Genomic DNA, 6,351 nt, shown 5'->3' with positions numbered 1-6,351 from the left:
GAGAGTAAATACAATGCTCTATATACAAGAGAACCTCCCTTGAGAGTGCCCCGTGCCCCTATTATATAGGAGGGCCCTCAAGTGACTCTTGACTCTCCATTTCCATGTGTGACCCTTGATTGCCTCACACCCGATCACCCCCGAGCCCAAGGGTACACACATAAATACAATGAAGTACCACATACCTTACCTTGGTGTGTATACCACCAAGAGATATGACTTCACTCGAGCAGCACAGAGCTCTAGCATGAAATGACAAGAGAGTAAATACAATGCTCTATATACAAGAGAACCTCCCTTGAGAGTCCCCATGCCCCTATTATATAGGAGGGCCCTCAAGTGACTCTTGACTCTCCATTTCCATGTGTGACCCTTGATTGCCTGACCCTAGCCTGGAACCCAACCTAACCCTTGCCCCACTAGAGCCTGTTCCTATGCTCCCATGCTCACAACAAGCATAGGGTGGGCTAGCCTCCTTGTATATGCACATATAATGTGCACATAACATGGGTAGACCCTTTCTCTTTGGTGTGATGTTTCTGGTCCTTGAGATGATGGACCTGGCCCTTGGTTTTATATAGGCCGTTGGGCCCTATAAGGATCAACCACACCTGAGGACACGACTCTCCAGACTGGTGGTTCAGTTTGGGTCTGTTGGCTTTCACTTTGCCCTACTTTCACTCTAGGATATAGGATAAAATTGTGGAGCCTCGAAGCAAGGCTTCTTTGCGAATGTGTGGGAGAGGTAGGAGCTTGCTCTTGGATAGATGGTCTGTCCATGTGCTGAAGTTAAGGCTCTCCTGTCTCGAGGTCAGGAGTTCCTCGTCCCGTGCTAGGGTGGTCTTCGCTTTCGCTGGTGATGTCAAGACAAGCACCGTTTGACTCCACGCAGTATTGATAGATGGGTCCGATGTTATAAGCGAAGGAGCTTCAGGAGAGTTTACTTTGTCAAAAAGAGGGTTATTTCGCACTAATCTACCCGATCGTAGGTGCATGGAAATGTGGAACCGATGTGCAGAACCCCTTTGTGAAAAGACTCTTCTTTTTTGAAATGGTACGACCGTACACTTTCAAAGGCTGAATGGAACAAGTGTTCACTCTTTGAAGGAGAAAGCAATGGGCGTATGCTTCTCAAGGAAAGATGGCATGGACGTTTGCTTCCTCAAGGGCACGGGTATGTGCTTTTAAAATGAAGGAATGGGCATTCACTCAAGAATGGAAAGGAACGGGCATTCCAAGCTGGGGTCAAGAATGGAACGGGCATAGCAAAGATGCCACGGACGTTCGCTTCCAAAGGCTGAAGGGAATGGACATTCGCTCTTAGAAGGAGAAAGGAATGGATGTTCGCTCTCAGAAGGAGAAAGGAATGGGCGTACGCTCTCAGAAGGAGAAAAGAACGAGCGTACGCTTTCAAAATGAGAAGGGAACAAGCATATACTTCTCAAGGAAAGATGGCACATACGTTCGCTTTCTGAAGGGCACGATCAGAATGGCCGTGGCACTTTTGGAACGGTCGTGGCACTATCAGATTTAGGAATTTTTAAGATTTGTCTAGGGATTTTAGGGAATTTAAGGTTGTAGGTCTAACAGCCCACCAGTATATTCTCTGACAATTCAGTTACACCCACGTGATTGAATGCAATTAAATGCACTTTATGCTCAATTTAATGCCAATATACCAATATTAATGCAACTGCCTCATTCAGGCTGAAAATTTTAGTAGATTTGGTTAGCTGTGAGGAAGGAAATGAGCGTGGCAGATGTGCCACGACCGTGGCCTGTAAAGTGAATGGCTGTTCGCTTCTCAAAGCAGCCAACAGAGTGCATTTTTCGCCTAGTTTTTTCTTGAAATTCTTGTTGATTTAGGTGTTTTCCCACTGATTTTTGTGTTTTTGATTCCATAGAGAGCTAGATCTAATCTCTAGCTATCTATTAGTGCCTACAATGCACAATTAAAACTTACTAATTAAGATTAATTTATAGATTAGACTAAGATGCAAACTTGAAGAAAAAAGAATAGAAAATCAAGATTTTGCATGAATGTCAAGGGCAATGTGAGAGCACTTACTTGCTTCTCCCATGCTTGGTGAAGATTTCAACGCTCCGATGTTCGATTAACCTTCAATGCTATGGGTAATCACCATCAAAAGCAGAAACAAACACAAAATAAAACAACCAACCGGTGGATTTACACTCCAACCAGGCTAATCAAAGACTCTAGCAAATGAATAGAGTGGAGGACCCTAAGCTAAATGCATTCCCTGATGACAACGGCACCAAAGATGTTAAGGATAACATGCTACCTTGAACATAAGAAGGAAAGAGAAGAGAAGAGAGATACATGCAAGGGTCGAGTCTAGAGAGTTGCACTTAGCCAACCCTAAGAGGGTTAACTTCTCAATGTGAAGCCGCTAGGAGCTCACTCCACCTCTTCTTGTGTCACCCAAGAAGAGATTCAATGGCTAGGTAGTGAGCAAGAAGGAGGGAGCTATGGAGAGCTCAACCTTCACCTCATGCAAGAAGCATGCAAAGGGACTTGGTCGATAGCAAAGAGAGAGTAGAGAAGAAAAGAAATGAGAGCATTACCATCCCTACTTACATACATCGACAATCAAGCATGCAAGCAAGCCAAACACAAGCTAACATACACCATGAGAGAGAGAGAGAGAGAGAGAGAGAGAGAGAGAGAGAGGCAAGCTCAAATGAGACTAATGGGATTGTCCCTTTTCATATTTCATAAAATGACTTATATACAAGAGCTCATAGTTACAATGGTCGGCTGCCCATTTACAATTGGGGGCCCAAAACTAGTCTTCCTAGTCTTTCTAGCTCTATGTACAACTATTCCTCTCATGACCGGCATTACACAATCCGTAAGCTCGGTCATCCCATGTCTCTTATACAATAAGTGCATTGTGCAGTTACAAAAGATAGATTACAAAGAGTGTAACCACGCTAAAGGTAATGTTAGAGTGGCTAACAATAGGTGATGAACTCCTAATATCTTTTCCATCACCAGGTAATGAAAAAGGAGCCACAGATTTTTGAGAAGAAAATTCCACCCCATAGCAAGTGCAAGCATATAAATTGTAGCATGAAAGAGCCAAAAAGGTGTTATACTAGTTGTCAATTAGTGTGACGGACTCTATGATTGTGTATATAGGTGTGTATATATAGGATCCACAAATACCTAAGGAGGCTTGTGACACCATAACTGCTCTTTACATTATGAACTCAACCCCCACTTCAATTATTCATGGCATAATGCCTGAATAGAAGTTTACATGCATGAAACTAGATGTGTCTCACTTGAAGTGTGTGTATATAGGTGTGTATATATAGGATCCACAAATACCTAAGGAGGCTTGTGACACCATTACTGCTCTTTACATTACGAACTCAACCCCCACTTCAATTATTCATGGCATAATGCCTGAATAGAAGTTTACATGCATGAAACTAGATGTGTCTCACTTGAAGTGTTTGTATGTATTGTTCTTGATGAAGTGAGAACCAAGTTGGATCCAAAGGTAGAGAAATACATCTTCATTGGTTTTATGATTTGGAGCAAAAAGGTTGTAGATGTTATAACCCTACCACTCATGAGATATGAGTAAGTAGAGATGGTGTCTTCAAGATAAGTAGCTGGTTCACACCAATGAGATAACTAAAGGCGTAGACGTAAGAAGTAATAATGATGTTCCCCCACATGTAGAGCAGCAATCATAGGTGCTTAATGGACCTGGAGAGTCCTCAAGCAGTGGATCCAATGTTAGCCTATGGTCAAGTCAGGTAGGTTGAGGACATATGCAAGGAATCATCTCATGGTACTATAGGTGCTAGTATGCAAAGGGAAGGAAAATGTAGATCAACCTTTTGTGATTGATTTGTTAACAAGTCACTCTTATGTGGATGGTGACTCTAGTGGCTCCGAGCAGATCCTTAATGAGAAGCTTTGGTACCTCCTGGTGGTGCACGAAGAACTAGGGCTGTTTAGAGGACACTTGACAATGATCCAGGTGTACGGAAGTCTACTCAAGTTACATACCCTATTAACAGATCTACACAAAAGGACACTCGACAATGATCCAGGTGTATGGAGGTCTACTCGAGTTACATACCTTGTTGACAGATTAAGATATGATGGATATACAACCCATCACATGATTACATGGTTAAAGCAACACGTGAGATAGAGATAGACCACTTCTTTTGAATAAGCCCTTAGAAATTAGAAATGGGAAGATGCCATGGATGAGGAGATGGCAACATTAGATACACATGCGACATGGGTATACAACCCATCACATGATTACATGATGGATATACAACCCATCACATGATTACATGGTTAAAGCAACACGTGAGATAGAGATAGACCACTTCTTTTGAATAAGCCCTTAGAAATTAGAAATGGGAAGATGCCATGGATGAGGAGATGGCAGCATTAGATACACATGCGACATGGAAAAAATTAGTGCCTTTACCTAAGGATAAGAAGGCAATAAGATGTAAGTGGCTATATAAGGTCAAGCACAACTTAAATGAATCCATAAACAAGTATAAGGAAAGACTAGTTATTACCAAGGGTTAGTTGCCAAACGGTTATATACATACATATGGCATTGACTATGAGGAGACATTTAGCCCCATTGCGATAATAGCAATTCAACCGTGAGATCTATCACTACTATGGCTGCATAGCAAAAGATTGGTCTTTATATCAGATTGATGTAAAGGGAATGCATTCTTGAATTGTGATTTGCAAGAAGAAGTTTACATAATGCAGCTAGGTTATGAGAGTCATGCACGTCTAGATTTTGTGTGTAAGTTATGCAATGCCTTGTATAGCTCGAAGCAAGCTCCCAAACCATGGTCAAACAAGATCGAGGAGTATCTTATTACAATTGGGTTTTAGATATTAAATGTAGATTTCTTGTGTAGGTTACACACAGCCTTGCATGGCTTGAAGCAAGCTTCCAGAGTATCTTATTACAATTGGAATTTAGATATCCATCAATGCAAAATTTTTACTTTATGTGAAAAAGATAGATAGAGGGATTATGCTATTAGTCATTTATGTGGATGACTTGATTATCACTAGTAATAGTGATAGTGACATACATGATGTCAAGATGCTTTTGAAGAATAAGTTTGAGATGAAAAATTTGATTTGGGTGAGTTATGGTATTTTCTTGGCATAGAGGTGGTGAGATCACCTTATGGCATTTTATTTTTACAGAGATAGTATGGCTTGGACATATTGTCCAAGTATGCTATTAGTCATTTATATGGATGACTTGATTATCATTGGTAATAGTGATGTTAACATACATAATATCAAGATGCTTTTGAAGAATATGAAAATTTTGATTTGGGTGAGCTGCGGTATTTTCTTAGCATAGAGGTGGTGAGATCGCCTTATAGCATTTTATTTTTACAGAGATCATATGGCTTAGACATATTGTCCAAGTATGGTATGATAGGTTGTAAGCCTATTTAAGTGCCATTGGTACTAAGATTCCACACATACAAGTGAGATTTTAGAGGACCCCGCTATGTACAGGCATATAGTGGATAGCTTGATCTACATACAAATTACTAGGCTAGACTTGAGCTATGTTCTTAGACTTGTGAGTCAGTTTTATGCAGGCCCCCAAGAAACCACACTTGCATGTGGCTAGATGGATTCTCAGATACATAAAGTCCACTATTGATTATGGACTTTTCTATGAGATTGGCAAAGAGATATAACTACATGGGTATATAGAAGATGATTGGGCTGGTAGTATCTCAAATAGAAGATCTACCAACGGCTTTATATTTCTTTTTGGGAGTACTACTATGAGTTGGAGCAGCAAGAAACAACTGACAGCTACCTTGTCGACGACAAGTATAGAGGTGGAGTACAGGGGCATTACTATGGCAGCTTGTGAGGTAGCTTGGTTTTAGAAGCTACTTGCTTGGTGATATGGGTAAGCCAATGGATAGGATTGTATGACAACATGAGTAGCATATAGCTAGCCAATAACCCAGTCTATCATGCTAGAATAAAGGTAACATGAGGAGCATGCAGCTAGCTAGTAACCCAGTCTAGCATGCTTGGTGATATGGGTGAGTCTGTGGATAGGGTCATTGTCATTTATTGACAACGTGAGTAGCATACAATTGGCCAATAACCCAATCTATCTTGCTAGGTGATGTGGATGAGCCTATGGAGAGGGTAATTGGTCATTTATTATGACAACATAAGTAGCATACAACTACTTTCCCTTATAGTATGTACTCTTATCCCTTTATGTTATGGTTGTATAGAATAAAATTTTACCATCCATCTCTCTTGTGTACTTG

Source organism: Cibotium barometz, chromosome 1, assembly GCF_041138505.1.
Source record: "Cibotium barometz isolate CiBa-2024 chromosome 1, ASM4113850v1, whole genome shotgun sequence".
Taxonomy (NCBI): domain Eukaryota; kingdom Viridiplantae; phylum Streptophyta; class Polypodiopsida; order Cyatheales; family Cibotiaceae; genus Cibotium; species Cibotium barometz.
Note: the sequence above shows the minus strand (reverse complement) of the source record.